This window comes from Phyllostomus discolor, chromosome 11, assembly GCF_004126475.2.
Source record: "Phyllostomus discolor isolate MPI-MPIP mPhyDis1 chromosome 11, mPhyDis1.pri.v3, whole genome shotgun sequence".
NCBI lineage: Eukaryota > Metazoa > Chordata > Mammalia > Chiroptera > Phyllostomidae > Phyllostomus > Phyllostomus discolor.
Genome location: NC_040913.2, coordinates 85,960,425 through 85,982,314, shown reverse-complemented (window position 1 = coordinate 85,982,314; position 21,890 = coordinate 85,960,425). Strand labels below are relative to the sequence as shown.

At 49.7% G+C, this 21,890-nt stretch overlaps 1 protein-coding gene across 13 annotated transcripts in view; it reads right to left on the bottom strand.

Moving 5' to 3' along the window:
* Positions 1-21,890, bottom strand: part of SORBS2 (sorbin and SH3 domain containing 2) — a 158,467-nt gene that overhangs the window by 124,083 nt on the left and 12,494 nt on the right. The gene's annotated exons all lie outside the window — the stretch shown is intronic.

Genomic DNA, 21,890 nt, shown 5'->3' with positions numbered 1-21,890 from the left:
CGTGTCAGGGTCTGCTCTTGCAATGGGAGGGGGTGCAGCCACTTATCTGACTATTCAAGGCTCTACAATGTGCTAACAGAAGGTAAACACACTCCCCTCTCGCAGGTAAATTATATTTTAAGTGAGACGTTTGTATTTGCAGGATGGACCCCACGGGCAGGCATGTTAGCCAGGTAGGAGAGAGGGAGGGTCATGGGATGTGGGGGCTCCGTGGGACCTTGTCCGAGCTCTGGGGTCCCCATGTCCCTTCCTGAGGCAGATGCCTAGTCATCCCATTTCAAGAGACGGCCCTGATTATATGGTGAGAACCAGTATGTGTTTCTGCAGATAAATCAACCTTATAACAGCAATGAGTACTCCATTGTGACATCCTAGGGGATTCGCTTCAAGTGGCTCCTTGTGAGTTTTTTTCCCTCTGGGCAGAATACTATTTGCAGGTATCTGCAAACTTGGGAAGAGAATGTGTTTCCTAAATGGAACTATTCTGACAACAAGGAGAAGAAGGCAAATTGCACACACACATCCACACACAGAAAATTCCCCCAAGTTCTCCTTCAAATGCATCTGCTTCTATGTTAAGCTTTAGTCCAATTGCTATTCCTGGTCTATGTTGCTGAGCACACGCGTGTATGCACATGTGTGTGTGCACGTGCACGTGTGTGTGCGCTTTTATCCCCTATGTCTCTAAGGGATAAAAAGAAACATTTACCTACAGGTAATGGAAGTTCTGTGCTTAGGCCTTGGTTTAGACTATTAAACAGTTGCAATGCACAGATGTCTCAGAAATTATTTAGAGTTTAAGTTTTAATACAATGCTAATGTGGCCAAGTTCCCTGCAACAAAGCTGGAGTATTTACTGCAGCCTACATTCACCGCACTTACTGCATGTCCAGTTCTTTTCCAAGCTTTTCTAAGGACTCAGGAAATCCTCCCAATAAAACAAGGTGGGGCCACTGACAGGTGCCAAGTTCCCCAGGTCTCGGCCATGGGCGGGGCTTCCCAAAGGCGGCCTGGCCCTGGACTGGGCGCTCGGACGTGCCCTGCCGTGGCTGTGTGAACAGCGCCCCTTGGCTATAATCCCAAGTAGCCTGCTCATCCTGGCTTCCTCAGTGCCTAGATACCGAGTCAGTGAAGAAGCAACCTCAATAAACTTTGTAGTTGTTTTACCCTTAAAAATTACTAACCGCTCACCTCCATGCAGGTGCTATACCCAGTGCAAGTCTGGGCTTGTGCCAAACTAACAACAAAGGGAAAAAAGTATGCTTTGTGACTAAGGCACTCCTAGGATAGGAACAAATAGCAAATTGATGTCCTCATTTGAAAATGAAGAGTAGCAGAATATGTCACCCCAAAGTAGGAGCTCAGGACATGCCACCCCAAAATATGCCGCTTTGGTATACACTGATTGTATTGAGCTGGAGGCACCTGAGACACAGCAAACACAGGGAGAGGCTCCCTCTGAGCTCCCTTACCTGCTTCCAGACAGACGCTCCAAGAGAAACTCAACTGTCCTAAGTCTTTTCGGGAAAGTTTCATCAGGTGGGGAGGACTGAGGAGGCTTGTCACAGGACAGGAGGCTCGAAGTCCGCACCATGTTGTCACACGCCATCGGACCTCCCATCTGTTCATTGATTCAGGGCCCACTCATCTCTCCTAAGAATCATTTCCTCTCCCCTAAGGGACCCACACCCTCTCCCCTTTCCTTATAAAGATGGATTTTGAGCCTAAATTCTGAGCCACGTGGAGAGATACTCAGTTTTCTTTGAGTATCTCCCGTGAGTGTCTCCTGTGTACAGATGAGGTATCTGCACTTCTGTGTGTCTGTCTCTTGTTAGTCTGTCTGTCTTTTATGACAGGGTCTCGGCTAAGAACTCAGAAGGGTAGAGGGGGAATTATTTTTTCCTCCCCTATGAACGTCTCCTCTGGTTTGGAAGAACCCTGGGATCATTAAAGTAAAAGAAGTCTGTTCATGAAGGAGTTGGGTGTTCTGGAGGTTCCCGAGCAGACTTCAGGACTTGGGGGACAGGAGGACGTGAAAGGTGGTTTTAAGGAGTGGCGGAGGCCGGTGACATTCAATGATCACAGTATCTATCTCCGTCTGTGCACTTTAACCGTCTGCAAATGAGGCTTCAGACAGTGCACCTCCCCCAAGTGGAGCCGGTGCTGGGCTAGGCAGGCCCAGGGTGTGTACGGGGTGGGGGCACTCCAGCCCCAGCAGGTCGCTAGAGCCATTGCTGGGTGGCTGTTGCAGCCCAGGGCCACTCCGACACAGCCCACTTCTGGCTGGTCTAATAAATAGACATGAGACAGATGAGCAAGAGAAAATGACCAAGTTTAATATGGACTTGTGTATGGTAACCCCACACTCTGAGCTGGGGGTGAGGTAAGGGGCCTGTGGGGCTCTGAGGGTCCTGGCAGGATGTAAGAGGAGCAGATGTTTAGCAAAAAGAAGTGTGTCCAGCCCTGTAGGTAGGTCAAGTGAGGTCAAGACCATCTCTGATAGTCTGTTATTAGGGGTGCAGCCCCCCAATGACTCCCCAGTTCTTCTGGGTAGTTAAAGGGAGGGGGTGGCCATTTCTCTATAGTCTGAAGCTAAAATCGCCTTCACTGCAAAACAGACGGCACACCACAGAGCATATCTTGGGGTGACTAGCTCTGAACCCTTACAATCCCAAGACCGCACTCAAGACTCAGTCATTCATGTCTGACAGCTAGTCGCTCCACAGCCGCTGCAGAGCAAACAATAGCAACGCACAACAACTGACCAGTCGTCCACACGACAGCTCCCTCCGGCCAGTGACCGGGAATCGGAGAGCGGTCGTCCCTGTGGAAGGAAGTCGAAAGGCTTCCCAGCCAGGGAGCCTGCCCCATGGCACCTCACGATACCACGCTTACTGGCACAGTCCCCTCTCCGCTCCGGTAGCTGACATTCTCCCCCCAGGTTAGCAGGTTGAGGGAGGTCTACTAAAACATCCGAGTTCTGGGTGTCTGTCAGCAACATCTGTTAATCTGAGCTTGCAACCTCCTTTACCAAATAAAGGACAGTAACCAAGGCAAGAACTGGAGACATTCACAGGCATGGAGATGGCTCCCCATTTCTCCCTTTTCAGCAATTATTTAAGTGCTTTAAAAACACTGTTTCTTTCACTGGTTTTCTGGGCAAGATAGAAGGAGAGGTTGATTTCCCAGTGATTGTTCTGACTCAGCACCTAGCCTTTCCTCGGCTTTCAGGTCTCAGGTTTGGGGCCGAGAGGTCCGCAGCCGACAGCAGTGGCTGTCCAGCTGATGTCTGCTCTGGGACGGGAGGGAGCACCGGGCGGGGGCAAGGGCAACAGGGTTATTGGGGCCACGTCTCCTCTTTCCTCATCCAGTGTCCACACTGGGTCTGCTCCCCTGGCACCCGAGGCCCAGGGATGGCTGTCCCAGGTAGGGAGACCTGTGGGGACGATGCAGGTACAATTCAAAGGAAAGGAGATTTTTGTGGGGGAAGTTGGGGATGGAGACAGCAGGGGAATGCTGGCCTTTAAAAAAATACTTAAAACACTGTCTTTTCAAAAAAAAAAAAGGGAGGTGGTCTGTAAGACCCCGACAGCTGGGAGGTGCCCATTCTGGAGCACAGGTAGGACCCTCAGGCACCTGCGCTGGGGTCCCAGCAGGGGAGGGGGGGGGGCGCCTGCAAGAAGACCCGCGTTTCACACGGCGGTGAGGAATGAAAGGCCCTTCCCATCCACAAAGCCAGATCTCCGAAAATCAGGCTTGGCCTCCTGTCTGCAGACCTACCTCTCCTGCGGAGCTCTGAGGTGAAATGAAAATGTAAAACAGTAATAATGCAGGGAAGCTTCCTTTCCATTCACAAACCTTTCCACTCCCTACGTGGCACCCAAAAACACACTTTGTTCACGCCAAGCGGGAGATGGACTGAAGCTCAGCGGCTTACTAGTTCGAAGGACTAGTCACTAGTTGCTTAACACGTTCAGTGTAGCTGCTCTGCAACGTGCAACCCACTGAACGACGGGAAGGAAACTTCGAGAGGGTGACCCCACAGGACGAAGGAGGCGCAGTGGGAGAACATTTCTGCGGTTTCTGGGTCATCTTCTCCCACATCTGCCCCAGCCCCTCCGGAAGCCAACGAGGCGGCTTGTTTACGGGAAGCCGGTCGCCGGCCTGGACCCCTCGCTGACCCTAGAGCACGTTATTCACATTGGAAGCAGTTTTCACGCTCGCAATGGCGCTCTTGACCTCCAAGGGTCATTCAAATGTTTTCTGAGAAATTGGCTGCTTTAAGTTCCTTCTCAGAGTGCCATGTGTATCATTTCTGTGCAGTGCAGACGGCCGGCCGGGCATTCCAGGAGGCGTTTAGCTCATTTAACGTGGCCCTGCCAGGGGAGCGATGGGCCCAGAGGCCAGCCCCGGCCTGGGGATTTTCCTCCTTCCCCAACAGAGGAAGCGAAACACGTGGTGGGGGGTTTGCCGCGGAGCAAGTTCAGAAATATGTTTAAGTGTTCCTCTTTGCCAAGTGTTTTAGAAAAAAACTCTCTTCTTTCTATTTCATGCCAAAAAATGTTACCCCATGAATATTTGTTCCCATATCTGGCTACGTGTCCATGATTTCTTTTCTAAGAATAATACATTTTTTTTGGGGGGGGACATAAAAACATCCCTTGCCCTATCAGATCAAGCATCTCTTTATATAGAAAAAGCATTTGAAACATTCCACCAGTGGGTCTAAGGAAGGGTTCTTACTTAATATGAGTTTTTAAATTTGACGAAATATTTGGTCTTTGAATTCCTTCTGTGACTCTCAGTGGAAAGTTCGAGCTTGTTTGACAACGCTTCTAGTTCTGCTTCTCCCCGCGCACTGCCCCCTCACCAGTCCTGCTTGCTAGAAAGCATCCAACAAGGATTCATTTCTGGCTTTGACCGAAGTAACACATTGGACATGGAGCCAGTGCAGGGGAGCTGTCTGGGTCCCATTCTCCCTTTGCATATGTAGCGGGAGCTGGAGGGCTCCGCTGCCAGGGTTTCAGGGACTCCGCCATTAGAAGAGTGTGAACCTGCAAATTAGCTGCCAAGTGTAATAGAAAGTTGAATAATGCACCCCTGAGCTGACTCGGTTCCATTACCGGTGTCCTACTGATCTTGTGAGGTAAAGCAGGACACATTGAAAAACAGCCTTGTGTAAGAACCTGGTTTGGTAGAGTTCTTTTTCACCAGCTAAAAAAACCGTAATCATATTCACAAAGTCAGAAAGCTAATTAATAAACAGTCTTCGAGGCGAGAACAGGGGCCAGAACAGTAGCCTACCTGAAGAAGCAGTAATTGTGGCACAACTCAGGTGTGATCAATATTCACAGAGAAATAAATTGTGAGGCATTAGCTCTCATAAAGCCACTAATAGCCTGGTAAAAGACACTGCAGATTGAAAGCTTAACGTTGGCCCCTTAATATAGGGTCGTTAGTTACTGCTATTTAATGAATCCTTGTAAGTAAATCCACTGTAAGCAAAAAGCATTCTAGGCTGATATGTAGTGCTATTGCCAGCTAACTGGTTAATTCTGAAAACCTGTGTACGTGCGTGATTGGGATGGGGGGGTGGGGGAGCTACGGTCCTTTATAGATGGTTCCCTCTGAGCTCCCTGGACTGTGGGTCTCTGTTACCCTTTGTAAAATCTCAAAACACAAGCGTGTTATACTTGGAGAGCCCACAAAGACCAGGACCCAGAGATATTTCAGAAAGAGCACAGGAGAGTATGATTCAGAAATGTCACCAACTTGCTTCGGCACAAACCAAGATTCTCTCAGAGACCGATGTCATGCTGAGAAGCTGGAGGAAGCAGCAAATTGTTGGGCTCGTCTTCAGCCCACTGTCTTCCTGCCCCAAGTCATACCGAATAAAATTTCCATCCCTCCCCCAGCCTATTATCATATGGCCCTTTCCCCCGCATGCATGGGGAAGTAGGCATTTCCATTTTGAAATGCCAAGCATCTCAGAACACTTACGTTTTGCGGAACCAGGTCTCCCATGGCGAACGGCGAAACCCCGCACAGTGCGCCTGCCTCCCGGGGCGGGCAAATCAGCATCGCGATGCACCCACGCCAGAAATAATACCCTTCATTTGCTGCAATTGGGTTAGTATCAGTGCTATAAAAAATAGATGACGGAAAACCGAAGCCCTTGACAGAGATACAAGTCTGCCGCGGGTGACTTCGACAGGACTGGAGCGCAGTGAAGCGGTGGTCTTGTCTCTACACCGAATGGGGGCTTCGCCTGTGCTGGCCAGCCGCCACGGCCCGTGCACAGCGTCCTCACGTGGCCTGGGCACCGGTTCATTTGCATAAATGGCAGAGCTGGGCACAGACAGTCCTGTTAGATGTCGGCTGAAACTTCAGCCTATGGAATATCACCCTGTAGTGGGCAGGCCGAGTTATTTATGGTGCTTGCGTTTTCCTCTTTGCTTTTGCAAAAAAAGGTGGTTTCCCACAAAAGAGTGATCTGCGGCTGTGGCGTAAGGGAAGGTGGAAGTCAGGGAGACAGAGGCTTGAAGGGCAGTACCCGGTCCGCACTGCAGCATGAAGTGAGGTTGGGAGGCCAGATGCAAAGTATGCACCGCAGACCAGCTCGGACTGTGCGTCCTGGTCGTCCCGCTGACAACCGGAGTCCACAGATGTGCAGAGAGGATACTCTGCACATTTACTCTAGCTAAGCCTTGCAAAACAAGGACCTGTAACCGTATACCCCGTCTATGAGTACAGGAATGCATAATAGGACATGGAGACATTAAAAGGAAGCATCGCTTGAAAACCCTAACATTATATAAGTGAGAATAAGAGCAGTCGAGAGAGCGAAAGACACAGCAACGGGTGAAAAATGCCATCCGCTTCTCCCGCGCTGTGGCTGCTTTAGACGCCAAGCCCGAGACCTCCCCTCCCCCTCCCCATGCACCTTTGCTTTTGTGTCCCTGATTGGGCACAACATTGGAATCTGCACCAAGTAAACTAAAAATGCACATGTGTTTTCGTTATCTCCCTTATTTCTGGCCCACCAGGTTGGGCTGACCCAGCTATAAAGCACACGCTGGCCAGCTCCCAAGAGCAAACTTGAAAGCCTGGCCCAAGAGGAGATTATTCAGACACTGGTCCCCTCCCACCCCACCTGGTCCCGGTCTGTGTTCGCTGCCTCATCTCCTACTGTTCAGAGTCCCTGCGCTTGGCTGCGGCCTCCGGTCCCTAACCCTAACCCTAACCCTCCCTGCCTCTCTCTGGACCCGGTACCTCGGCTCCCTTACATCGTTTGAGTTAACGTGCCCCACTGGTTTCTTCACTTCGCTCCTTGAAGGTAATCATTTCTAGTTCTCAGGGGCCAACCCTGCCTCCAAGAGTTTGGGTGTGGGGTTCAAACCACACTCGAGAATTTTATCTTTCAGGTTCGTCTGCTGGCGCTTTGGGGCTATTCCGTTTCCAAAGCAAGCAGTAAATAAAAACGAAAACCCAGCCCAACCCACTGACCTATGCAAAGATCATTCCTATTCACACTAGGAACCTTGGCTGTGGGGACAGGTAGCTGGCTTTGCCTCTTATTCTCACCTGTGATTGGCCACTTAACCTTAGCGCAAAACTCGGACAATACCACTACCTATTTTATAAGTTGCTCTGTCACTCACTCACGTGTTTGCTCAGCCCTTCAGCAGGTATTTGTTCAGTACCAATGATTTCTCAAGGAACAAGCCTCCAGAAGAATCCAGAACAGATAAGACTCCAGGCCCTCACGGAGTTTGAAGATTGAGTAAGATAATTCACCTAAACCCTTCACCTTAGTGCCTTTGACATAGTGAATACTCAGGAGTTGTTAGCAAAGGCTTAAACATTGGCGGGGGGGAAGGGATGTATCTGCTATTGTACAAAGGAGAGGAAGTCCGGAGAGAGGAGTATGTTCTGAAATCACGCACGTGTCTGCCATGAAGTGGGTTCTGAGCATTTCCTAGTCTTGGAGCTGTGCTCTCTGATGGGACATTGCAGACCTGGGGGCGTGTGCTCATAAAGTCCCTTCCTGTACGCACACCGTCATGCCACCCAACGCCACCACGCAGCTGCACGGCCTGCAGCACCGTCCGTGCCCTCTTCACTCCAGACAGCCACTGCAAGAACGGGGACAGGCAGCCCCGAGCCCTCCAGGCCGCCGGGCACCAGCTCCGGTTTCCCGAGGAGGGATCTCCTTTCCGCCCATCCACGAAAGCACCCTCGACCTGAACCCGAGATCGCAAGATCAGACGGCGGGGGCGATGGAGGCTTCACTGCTGTTTTTAAGTGACCGTGGTTTTATAGTCATGTTCTTTCAAGATTCATCCTACCAAGGCAGGTCAGTTTTACAACATGGTGCTCACGGGCAGTCTGCGACGGCTAAGCCGCGGGACCTGACAGCACGTTGGCGCCCAGCGTGAAAACCGCGAGCGTCCTGCTCCCCTCCTTCTTGCTGACCCACCCGATGCCCGGGGGCAGCTGACTCTGCAGGTGCCGCTCACCCTGCTACCTGACTGCTCTCCCGGGTGACAGGGAGCAGGCCAACGGTGCCCCAGGGGAGCAGCCTCACGCCAGGCCCGTAATCGCTTGCTCCGCATTGTCTTTCACTCCTGCGGATGCGATCTGGGGTGACGGACCCCTCCTTTCAGTCCATACACGCCTAGTACTTTGGGTCTTGGTTTCTTCTCTTCACAGCCCACTCACTACTCCACATTCTCCTCTCCACTCCTACAAATCCTGTGTCAGATAGGGTCCAGGCATCAAATGAGTGGATGGACAAGGCAAACTTAAAACTCGTTGTATTTATATCTTCTTCCCCTTCTCCTTCCCCCCACTCTACCCTTCTTCCTCCTCTCCTTCTTTTTTAGTTTTTTGTTGTTCTGGCTCCCATTTTTGCTTCCTAAAGGTTCACAGGGCTGGAGGCCGTCATCACTCTACACTGTGATGGCGTGCGCACTGTGGTTCAAGCCCACGCACCCCGTTGTGTGAGGCGCTGCATTCTGTGGGACTCGGGGACACAGGGGCCCTTGCGGCCTCTCCCTGGGCCCTGAACACACTGGTGGGTATTGGGTCCAGTTTCCTTTGTTAGTCAATCAGCCTATGACTCTGGTGACATTACAGTTAGTAGAATATTAGCTTCCTACATGGGGAGAAGTTAAATATTGTTATAATAGGTAAAAAGCAAAGTAGGAGCAGACAAGTAGCATTGCTCTTTTTAGCTGGTGTATTTTATTTTTAAACATATACTACCGCTTTATCTCTCTCTCTCTCTCTCTCTCTCTCTCTCTCTCTCACACACACACACACACACACACACACACACAGTTTGAAGATGCCAGCTCCGGTGCCTGGAGAGCGTGTGGGCAGAGCCTGCTTCCTTGGTACCCTAAGGCTAACTGTCTCCTGGCCGGGTCTCTGACTGCCCTTCGGTCCTTCCTGAAAAGTGGGGCTGCCCCAGCAGTCAGAAAGAAGTCTTCCCAGTCATATCTTTGTCCCTTCCGCTCAGCAGCGAAACCTCAATGGTATCTTCCTCCCCTGTAGACGGTGGGAGAGGCAGCAGGGGAGCAATCACAGGAGGAGCCCCAGTGACAGATGCACGGGGTGGGGGGGCCAGCGGGTAGCTTTGCATCGGGGTCACTTTGAGGCAAGACTCAGGAGAGATCGTTTTCTCTACACTTAAGTGGACTGAAGAGTTACAGAAAGACGAGTCCCTAGGGACATGATTCAACGACATCCCCCTGTTTCTGTCAAGCCCGACGCCGACACCGTCCTTGGCATGTTTTGAGGGTTGTTTTCCAGAAGCCCGACGGAGCTCTGTGCACCCGAGTGGCCTCTTGTACTTGACTGGCCAAAAGCAGGAAAGGGGGCTGTGGCCACAGGCGGGGACCAACCACGACAAGCTCCGACAAGCTCAGTTCATCCTGGACTGACATGGGCTGAGGGGCGCCCAGGGAGCATTCCTGCGTGGGGTCATGCTCTGCAGGCAAACACCAGTTTGTCGGGGGACTCCCCTCCCCTCCCCCATCAGCCAGACTGCCCCCTGAACTAGCTGCAGCCCGGGGGCTTTCATATAAGCAAGGGATGCAACTTTCTGTGATGCCGTAATTTGTACGGAGCTGCAGACATTTGAATGTGAGTCGTGGGCTTTCGGTGCTCTGCCTGGAAAGGACTGGAAGGTGCTAGTTCACGGGCCGCGTGCTCAGGGCAGCTGGCCCCTCTTGGTAGGAGCGCCGTGGGAGAGAGGGCACTCTGTCCTCTCCCAGGGACAGCTGGAGGGCCCGAGGCTGTCCCACCGTGGGTGATTGGGGCCGTGGCTTCCCCTCGTTGTCTCCCAGCCTGCACTGCTCTGCGCCTGGCGGTGGCAAGGCTGACCCGCGGCTGCCTCCTGGACAGGAATTCCTTGCATGTCCCCCGGGCGTGGTCTGAGCTGTGGTCAGAGTGGAGGTGGGTTCTGTGGGTTCTGTGGTGGTCCCCTTGGGGATGGGGGGGATTGCTCTCGGGGACACTGTGGAACTAGGAAACTAGTATGCAACCATCCAACATCCGGACACGGGATCCTGGCCTCCTCAGTGAGGACTGGGCCCTGACGAAGCCACGCGGGGCTCCTGGGGGTGGGGCAGGGTCGCAGGGAATGACTGGCCCCGTTTTCAGGGGCCTCCACAGCCGCCTGCGCCGGCGAGTAGGGTCCATCTTTCGGGGAAGCTCTTTCCAGTCGTGCCTGGATGCATGCAATCTGTCCCTGACAACACACTCAGGGTGTAGTGTCCATCAAGATCCCCCGTCCGTCTTCACGTCTGCTGCTGGGGTTTGACGTAGGGGGAACGGGGAGCAGAACCCGTGAGAGACGTGTCTTGGATTTCGTATCTGCAGTTTGACAGGAGCGACATTTCAGGTGTAAAGTTGATCTGCAACCACCTCAAGGTGATTTCCCCGTCCAGTTAGATTTTGTTAGTCAGCTTATTATTCATCTGTTGTTTTTTTAAATCCAAGCAATGTATTGAAAAATAGTAACTAAACTGGCTTATTATTAGAGCTGGCCTACACTTTCCCTGTGGCAACGAGAGGTTCCCCTGGGCTGTGTTTGGAGCCCAATTTCTTGATGAGCACCTGTGCCCTTCTGCACGCAGAAGCGTCTTCACACCTGAACAGGTGAGGGGCTCCACCTGCACAACTCTTGGAAGAGAACCCGAGGAAGAACCCGAACGGGGTGGTGTTCTTTCTCACAGGGCGGCGGGCGGTGGCCCAAACAGTGCTGAGGAGTCCTGCTCGGCTTGCTGTGGTTGTGGCTTGTTTTCGTTTAACGCGCATCTGGGCCACTTTGAGCACGACCCTCTCAATGAACACGGGTCCTTGGTAAGGCCCTGGAGTTCCACAGCCACCACCAGGGACCCAGGGCTCTGTCACCATTAGCTGACCTCTGGTGTGGGTGCGGAGGGAGCACCCTGAACGGGCCGGGCCTCCTGGGGTGCAGAAGCCGCTGCAGGCCACCTGGGGAGGACAGAGCCCGGAGCAGGCAGAGCCACACGCTGCTGCAAAGCATCCAGGACTGGGACCGCTGCCAGCGCCACAGCCGGAGGGAACACGGCCTGGTGGTGTCGCCAAGGGCAACTCCGGGCCGTGCCCTTGCTCTGAGCCACCTCTGGGAACAGCAGAGACTGTCAGGGAAGGTCTAATTGCTCCAAGCCCTGCCTTCCGGAGATCCCACTGAGAGCCAGCCTTGAGCGAGAATAACAAGAAAGAAAAAAAAAAGGGACAGCTTTTGCCTATAATCTTGATGGGGTTGGACACCTGAGCTGATGATATGCCAATTAGTCAGTCACATGGACCTCTGGTTCCCGGCCACGCCACTCACAATGGCGGAGACAAATGAGTTGAGTTGCGTAACCAGCTGCAGGGTATGGGGACTTTCGAGCCAGTAGAATTGCATGGAGGAAGAAAGCTGTGGAGATACACTGGTTCAAGGTAGGCATTACCGTACGAGGAATGATTCTGGAGACGCTGCAGAGGCCAAAGCGGAAGGGGCCAGAGCAGACTGGTCTGCCAGGTTTCGGAGCTGGTAGGGGACTTTCAGTCACCCGTGCAGGCAAAACAAATACAGAGACGGACGGATGGAGAGCAAAGCCTTCAGCGCAGCAGCAGCAGCAGCAGCAGCAGCAAGGGAGGAACTGTGGGCCGGCCAGTGTGCACCCACCGAACTCTTAGCGACAAGAAGCCAGAAGTTATCCTCCGGGGACTGTTGCTCAGCTGCTGCCCGAGCTGGGTGCCACGGCTTCACTTTCCGTGCACGCACACGCACCCTGGCGGGGCTGGCTGCCAAGTGTGCTCGCTGGGGACAGAGCGCACCACTGTGCAGGTGTGACCGTTTTTGTGGACACATGTAAGTTTGGCTCATGGGTGCCAGCAGCGTGCATGGAGAGACCTTAGGTTGTAGCGGCTGACCCTGAGTGTCGGAGTGTCGCACACGCCTGGGTTAGAGCCCCTGCTCGGCCACTCGTGAGACACGTGTCTTTGAGCAAGTTATTGAGCTCTTTTGAAGCTACCTCCCCTGTATAAGTGGAAAAGATGGCACAAAGTATCATTTTAGGTGTCAACTCTGCATGTCAAATGTGTACGAATCATAAACTCCTATTTAATTTCATCACCATCAAACCGTGGGGTTTAATTTGCTCATAATTCTCACGACACTGCCTCTTCCCCATTGGAAAATACCCAGAGTGTAGAGCCACCTGCATCCAAAATCTTCCCCCCTCAAGTCATATGCAGGGTGGGCAAGCATCGATTTACAGTAATCCGCATGGAAAATGATACAAGAATGGATCAACAATAATGCAAGAACTGTGTTTTGTCTCACAACTATAAACCTACTTTTGCGGCACCCTGCATTTGAAAGAGCGTCTCCCAAATTTCACAGCATCACGTGACCTCTCATAACATAATGGCTACGCTGACCAGCATGCTCGGTCCCAGTCCGGTGGCCGGACAGAATGCGTCAGTGGCTGCTGGGGAGTCCTTGACCCCTGATCTCTACTGAAGTTCACAGATAAACTCGGTGTACTCTTTATTGTCACATCAATTAACCGATGCCAAAACGCCAAAAAGCACCCCTCTCCACCAAGTTTCCTGTTCAGTTGCTTGCTTGAGAGTTCAATGCTTCCTCTTGGTGTGGACAGGGGTGCTCGTGAGTGACAGGGACTTTGGGTGAGAACATGGGGCTCTTTATTCTGTTTTGTGGCTTTCACTTACATTTCGAAACTCAGGAGTAAACCACAAGTTACCCAAGAGCACTTCCTTCTTTCTCTTTTTTTCCTTTTGGCCTCCACTCTTTCTCTTCTTCTCTGTGGTCTTAGGTGGGTGTTGAAATTCCCATCACAGCAGCAAGCAGCAGTCAGATTCCCGTGATTTATAAGGCCCTCCAAGGGATGCAGAAAAGATGACAGCATGGTTTCTGTCTGGAGAAGTTTGCAGCCTTGTGTGGGGGGGGGACAAAGGTGCCACATGCGAAGTTCATGAGACGGAATTTAAACACGGGCTCAGGGGAGTCCCGGAGGAATCCCTGTCCAACGTGGACGCTGACAGCAGGTGCTGAAGGGAGGCTAGTAGCTCTCACCGCAAGGTGAGATCAGTGAAGAGCGCTCCGTCTGCTTCCCAGCGAGGCTGAGCCAGGGCAGGGGAAGACGAATGAATGGGAAGGAAGTCAGGGCGGACGCAAGAGATAGCCCAAGCTCCAGAGGACAAGGAAGGCCCAGGAGACACTGAGGGGAGAGGGGCCCGAGAAAATGTGAGAGGAACAGAGGTCGGTGATCATTGCTGACCTTTAGTTGCATGGCAGAGGGGCTGGCAACTGGCACCCTTGGGCACGTGTGGTCCGGCTCAAGGAGGGCAGACTGAGGGGCAGCTGCCCCCTGTCCTCAGAAGATGGCTGAGGCTCTGTGTGCAGCAGATGCATGTCGACCCAAACAGGGATGCAATGTGTGTGTGCATATGTGTCTGTCCCCATGTAATACATGTGCGTGTTAAGAGGATGGGATGTCGGAGAGCAGAGGGAACACGGAGAGGAAAGAAGCCAAGGACAAATGCCTGGCATTGCTCATGGGGAGCCTGGGCTCACAGGAACAACTGGACAAGCCCAAGATGCTCTGGAGAAGCGTTGTTGCGGGAGTCCGTGTCTATGTGCCAGCAAAGCCACCTTCAGTGGGAAGTGAAATTTCGGGACAGTTTATTATCTGAGGCGGTGGTTTTATTATCTCAGGCTGTGGGAGTTTTGTTTCCTGGGGATCATTTGGCAATCTGGAGACATTTCTGGTTGTCACAACATGCGGGGGGCAGTGCTGAGGGGCGGGGAAGGACGCTGATGGGTGTCCAGTGGGTGGGGGACAGGGATACTGCTAACCACCCCTCACCACAAAGCATTGTCTGGCCCAAGATGCTGGTTGTGTCAAGACTGAGAAAAGCTGATCCAGAGGATCCCAGCAAAAACAGGACACTGTCTTGAAATAAACGGCGTTACTTAGTTACAAAACAGGACTGTGCCGCTGACAGATGTTAACACTGAGTATTTATTAAACATGAATTGAAGCAACAATTATTATTGTGGTGAGGATCTTTAATATAAGCAGCTACTGCAACAGATGTTTAAAAAATATATTCACCTTAATCACCCTTTTAAAAATAAACTGAAAATACTTCTGTCCGAATCAGGCCAATGGCAGGCAATGATATGCAGACTGCAGTCCTTCCTCTTCAGAAAGATTTCAAAGATGGGGTTGGCCAGAAAGTCCGTATGGTTTTTTCCATAGAATACAAGACCCACTTTTTATTTTCACCAATAACTTTATTGATTTGGATATTTTGAGTATGTCAGCTATCTCCTGCTGTTGGCTTCCAGTGGGTAGAGGCCAGGGGAGCTGCTAAACATCTCCCAGTGCATGAGAGCCCCACAGCAGAGAATTATTTGGCCAAAATGTCAACAGTACCAAGAAACTTCACAAACCACTTTTGACTTGTTCAATCACTCATGGCACCTTCTCCATACACTACAAAGGTCTTTTTGGGGGTTTCAGTTGTATTTTTACCTTTCTTGAAATAATAAAGCATAATATGCCAAAAATGTTGCATATTTTCTTCATCTTCAATATTAAAATGGCTACACCAAAATTCACCAATTTTGATGAGTTTTGTTTAAATGCACACCAACATGACAGCCTGTCACAATACCATGTAACAGAATTGTTTCAAATGAAGTTAAAGACAACTAAGCACTACTAGAGCCATTGTATAGAAAAAACTAAACAAACTTTTTGGCCAACCCATGTAGTGAGTGGAACATTGCCTTTAAAACAAGATTAAAAGACAAACCATTCTGTGTTTGTCTTTCCCAACTGCTAACAAATTCTGACCCGTTTGAGGACTCTGTATCATTTTTGAAGTAAGTAATAGGCGTTTATCGCACAAGAAAATGTTGCACGTCTCTTTTGCATAACACCTGATCTTGAAAATGGCGTTGATGTGCCACGTTTAGAATACTAGGGGATTCACACACACATACAGAGCGGCGAGATGAAAGCCGTTCGCAAGGGGAGAGCCGATGTTGGAGCTAGTTACCCGGCCGGAGTGCCTTGTGGGCTGCCCGGCACATTAGCCACAAACAATTTCCATCCTAGGAAGTACACTTAGTGCAGCTACTGGTGCATAATAAATATTTGATCCTAATTTGACCTAACGAATGAATTATTACTCTGTATCCACTATGCTTTTGTAGGACACTGGCCGGCAAAAACCAAAAACAAAAAAAAGGTTTTGAGGGGGTGTGTGCATACAGCCACAGCCATTGTAACAAACTGGTAACATTTTTCATTTCGCTAAGTCATTAATGATGATGGAGAATTGTCTGGGAATCTCTTTAAAAGACAGACTGTGGTAAGACACACACACACACAAATATCACAAGATTATAAATTGCATAAGAAGTCAGTATGATGTACTTTGTAATAAAATTTGTTTTGTTTATTTTAATTTACGGAGAAGTTCAGGTAAAATAGGCTCTGTAAAAATTTAATGTGGCAAATTTTAATGGGGATGCCAGTTTGAAATTTGACAAGTTCAAGTCTATTTTTAAACATGATTTATAAAAATGCTCCTCTCAGATAAAAAGGGTAACAATTTAATTTGGGGGAACTAAAATAGCAACATCTTATGCATTCTTTACTTTCAATAGAATAAGTCTTATCCCCTTAGATGGCAGAAATATTTAATCAGCATTACCTGAAAGACACATGTAACTTAAATGTAACTTTCAAATGAAGTAAAAATTCTATGATTTTTCTCCTTTCAAAGTGATGGTACCATCGGACCTGCGTTTTTAAAATTAGTATTCTATCTTTTTGAAAATTTACCCTTGAGAGATATATCTTCATATTGTAATCACAAACTTAAGATACGTTGACCTATTATCACATTACAGAGTCATGTGGCTCTATAGTTTCACCAACTGTGTAAGGTTGGCCGATGTCGAATCCACAAACCCCCAGTGTTAGCGGTTTCACACAAGACAATTCCATACCAGGGGCAGCTCAGTGGGGGGCAGGGCGAGGGGTTGGGGCGGGGAGGCCTCTGCCCCGCGCAGTCCTGTAGGAACAGACCTAGCTGGCCGGTTGTGCCCAAACCACCCTCTGGCTCTCCCCAAGCAGCCACACGCTTTTCCCTTTGCAGCTGACGGTCTTGCTTCCCGTAGCAATCACCGCTAGTTCCTGGGAAAGACTTGATTCGTGCCACCTGCATCTCTGTCCTCACCTGGGGAAGGGCCACTGTCACCCAGAGTGAGACTATACAGATTGCACCGTCCTTCGATTATGTCAGAATTATGCACCGGACTTGCCCTCAACCAAGGGATCGAGAGGGACAATCACCCCAATCCCTTCTTTCAGGACCTTTCCTTCTACCTGGAAGGAAGGCTATGGCTTCTCACTCCTCACCTCTCACGGGGGGTCAGAAGCTTCCATCTCTTCCTCTCCCGCACCCTGAGCTCAAGTGGAATCCCATTTATCACAAGAACAAATTCAATTCTGAGTCTCAGAAAACAGACCCAACGTAAGTATCAGTGTATTTATCCGATGGGGATTAAAATGCAAAAGGAAAATGCAAAAGCCCCAGATTTTTGCACAACTGCTATGTTTTAAAGCAGCCCCGAAATCGAGACGGCTTGATGGGAAACAAATGAAGACGCTCGGGAATTTTAATGCTGCGCAAATTACTTTAGCCGGTGGCTGGCAGACCAGAAGTGATTAAATCAGCTGAACACTCGATTTACAGCTTTTTGGGGGAGAGGACATTCCAAGAATAGCAAATAGAGGACGCTCGGCGGAAGATCTCAGGCCGGCTCACGCCTGCTATTTTGTTTGTGCCGTGAAAGATCATCATGCACCCGAGAGCGCGGATCTCCGGAAGATTTAAAGATTACTGCGAATCAAACTAAAGACTTCCCCTCGGTACAGCACATAATCACAGAGTGCAGCATACGTTCGCTGTTTACGTGGATTTTTAATGATGTTTTCCAAAAACCTAGGCAGTCCACGTCTGAAAAAGGGAGTATTTCGCAAACTTCACCCTTTTATTCTAGGATCCTGGTTCTAGGTCGCTCATTCTCCAGAAAGAAATCATATTAGTCAGTCCACAGAATTAAATATATATATATTTAATATTAAATATAAATAAATATTAATATTAATATATTATATATTATATTATATATAATATATACATTTATATATTAATATAATTGATATATATTAATATTAAATATATATATATATTTAATATTTAAATATGAAAGTGATATATATATATATAATATTCAAAAGCACAAATGCTGCTTGTTGGGTATGGTCGGAACTTTACCTACGTGGTCAGCCTACAAAACTCCTACACGTGCTTGCAGGTAACATAGGTAACACCCAGGGCTGGGCCTGAAGAGGGTGTCTATTTGTCTGCTTTTACAATGGTTTCTTCATTGAAACCATGCGTGGAGAAGCAGGGAACTCACTGTTCGGGGCGCTGCTCTTGCACTAGCAGACCTTAAAGTACTGTCAGGTTTGATTCACTTTTCTGGACCTCAGTGGCTCCTGGGATAACACAAGAGACCTACATCACACACAGCCCCTTCAGGCAACATGATTCTACAAAGAGAAGCATCTGATGGATTGTGTTGTCACTTCATCGTCAGCCTCAGAAATGAGACAGGAGACTCATCTACGTGAGGATGGCAGAGCAGGGCAAAGCAGCCCTTCCCGCATTTTCAAAGTTTGATTTCTGGGTAAGGAAAACAGGCACGTAAACCTCATCTCAAATTTCACTGCGCATTCTGACTTTTAGAGATGCTTGTTAATGTCCCTTTTTACTGTTAACTTGGTATTCAAGGGGCTTCAGAAGAAACCAATACTCTTATGAAATAAGTTCAAGAAATGAACGTAGCACTTATCTTTAATAAATGCTAATTATTCAAGTGTCACCTGCTGTGTACCAGCATCGCAACTGTGTTCCAACTGTGCACTCTTCTGAGCCCTTGGAAAGCGAACCACTGTGCGCTTCCCGGGAACACAGTCAAGGCGCGGGGGCACAGCAGCCTGGCAGAGAGGGAGCCGTTCAGTGCAGGATCGCTCCGTATCGTATGACCCACCGCAGAGGCACCGGTGTGAGTGAGTTCTGCCAGTTCAAGCCCCTAAACCATATGCTTCCCTGCCAGGTAGAGCCGTTCCGCCGGACAGTACAGGTCGAGCTCACGTGTTCAAGAATTATCTCCATGTTGGTGATTGTCTTATTGACTCGTATAAGAGGGTTTTTTTTTCCCCAGCAGTAAGTTATACAAACTGGTCGGCCCAGTGACGGCACTGCGTGCAGTCAATGGAGCCCTCGGGAGACTGCTAGCATTGGGGTGAGGACAAGGACACAGACTTCTATATGCGACGCGTCTCGGGTTGTGTCGAGGCTGCTATTCACAATGTTGCTGACACCAAGGCATGCGCTCGTTTCCACACTCGGTGCGATTGGTGGTGCGTGAACTTTCGGACCCTAAATAACAAGTCGCCCATTGTCAGTAAAGCAGCATAATTTTGCTTGCATATTTTTTGGAGAAAATGCACTTATTGATACCTATGTCGATGAAATAATCCCTACATACAGAAGCATTTTTCTTTGGGGTCTCACCACGGTTTGTGCAAATATTCAACCATCAGCATCTCCTTCAGGAAGCCCTCTGGGTCCCACTGTGAGGAGTACAGACCTGAACGCACCTGTTGCACTGGACAGTGCCATTCACGTACTCGGGTGACCCAGAGGCCTTGGAATATGTGACCACTGGGCATTTGGAGTAAAATAGCGAGTATGTTTAAATCAACGGAAAAGGCATCAACCACGAACAAAAAGAAACAGCTTTGTTTTTAATGAACTATCATGCAAAAGACTTTCCAGAATTATGCCACTGCTACCCAGCTGCTCTTGTCAGGGGCCCCAGTGATCCCCACATTGTGAAAGTCACTAACCAAGGCCCAGCTATCATACCACTTGATCCTGCCTCCGCTTCCTCCGAGACCCTCCCCCGCTGGGCTCTCAGCACCGTGTGCCCTGCTGCGTGCCTTCCTGTCTCCCTGCGTGCGCCTTCTCGGGTGTGTTGCCTGCCTTTCCCTCTTTCTCCTGATCTCTCATTCCTGAAGCGTCCCGGGGTTCTAGACACCCATGGAGAACCAGCCACTCGTGGTCGCCTCTTCCACCCCGTCCCCTTGTTCCCAGCCCCGTCCTCTCTCACTGGCTACTGCCTCCTGCCTCCACCCTTCCCTTCTTGCAGACCCGCCTCCACGCACCGGCCACTGTGACTTTTCACAGTATGAAGTGTGCCCTGATCTCAGAGCCCAGGTGCCTCCCCTTGTCCCTCTGGGCTGCAGCGAGGCTGGCCTCCTTGCTGCATCCCAAGCAGGGAACCGTGGTGGCCTCAGGCTCTTTGCAGGGCAGTTCCCTCTGCCTGGAACACTGCTCCCCCAGACAGCCACGCAGGTACCTCCTCCCTCCTTCAAGTGCACTGTCCTCAGCACATTCTCCAGGTCCTCTCGAGCCTGCTAATATCATTAAAGCACTCTTACTCTCTTCTCTGCTAGGTCCTGTCTCTCTATGTTTTTACCTCCTGGTGGTCTCCCCTCCCCACGGGAATGGAAGCCCTCTGGGGGCAGGAGCTTTTATCGGTGGTGCCCACAGGTGCGTCCCAAGTGCTCAGAACAGCGTTGTGGTCACGGAGGCGCTCGGCCGTGTCTGCGTGAGGGGGACTCCTCTGTCTCCAGAGCCATGAGCGATCAGCAGGTCAGCCTCCGTAAGTCTGGGAAGGAAGCTTGTCCTGCGGTACCGCAACAGCCTGCAGGAAGGATAACAGCTTCTTCCGAAAGATGAGGCAGGAGTTAAAACTATTTCTGCCTACTATAAGGAAAGTGCCTTTCCAGGGATAACCAGAAAGAGTTGAAAGCTTTTTTCTCAGTAATTCTCACAACGATCAGGTCCTGCCGGCCCTTTTTCAGAGATGAGGGTAAGGTGCTCCATTGACAGAGTCATCCCTCCGTCTCCTTGGGGGGTTGGTTCTCAGACCCACGTGGACACCGAAACCCTGGGACGCCCAAGTCCGCATGGAGATGGTGCAACGTGGGCAGAGCCGCTATGTCTGCATTTAGGCGACAGAGGGGCGAGTCCACACACACCTTGTTCATGTGGGTGGATTCAGCTCAGTGCTCCGCATGTGGCAAGTTCAAGTTTGAGTTTTGGGAACTTTCTGGGATTTTTTTAATGAATAATTTTGATCCCCAGTTGGTTGAATCTGTGGGTGTGGAGCCCACAGATACACGGGGCTGGCTGACTGCAGCTAGAAACAGAGTGAGGTTTGTGTGTGTGTGGGAAGAAGAGAAGGGCTTTCTTTTTCTAAGGGCTGAGCTATAAGACTATATGATACGGTGTTTTTATTTTCATGAAAGTGGGTTGGGAGAACATAGTCACAACAATTCACAAAATCTCATAACAGTGAAGGAATAGAGAAGACCTAAGAACTCTCTGAAATTGATGAGTTTTCTAATGGTTGAATGATTTTTTTTCTTCACAATTTTTAAAGAATGTGGAAAATGGAATAATTTGGTAAGATTTCCGCTGCACTGTGGATGGATGCTTTAAGGAGTTACCCCCAATGGTAAATACTCAAAGATAGATGGGGATATTTCAGAGAGTCAATAAAATAAATTCATAAAATTTCAGTTACAATTCTATCCGTTGCTTTCCTCGTGTTACTAGTATATTATTTTTTCAAAATGTATCACATTTTGCAAGATCCTATCATTGTTATCAGTAGTTCAAGTTAACTTTAAGAATCAACTAAGGTTAGATCTTCAACTTCTAGAAAATACTCCATGCCATAGTCTTTGATATTCCTATGTAACAAATTTCTGTTTTCCATGGTGAGTTGGCTCATTGACGTGGCGTACACTCAAGGACAGCACTGGTGGGGGTCTCCAATGGCCCTTTTGATTTCTATTTATTCCACATATTTCCATTCCCCAGCCATGCCCAGATTCATCAGCTCTTGGACTCCACTTATGTCAGCAACACCTACATGTGCTTTGTCTAGTATTCATTGAATTGGAAGTGACCAATGTTTCATTACTGCCTTTTACTCCTTTTTGTTACTGTCTGTGGTTCAGCCAAACATGAGAAAGGAATGATCTGGAGCATTAACAAAACCTACCTGTACAGACCTCTGCTTTGTAATTTCAACAGCACTTCCTAGATCAATACTGATCCCGAGAAAAGAAGTGCTATGAAATTGCTCAGCCGCCTTTCACAATATGAGTGCACAA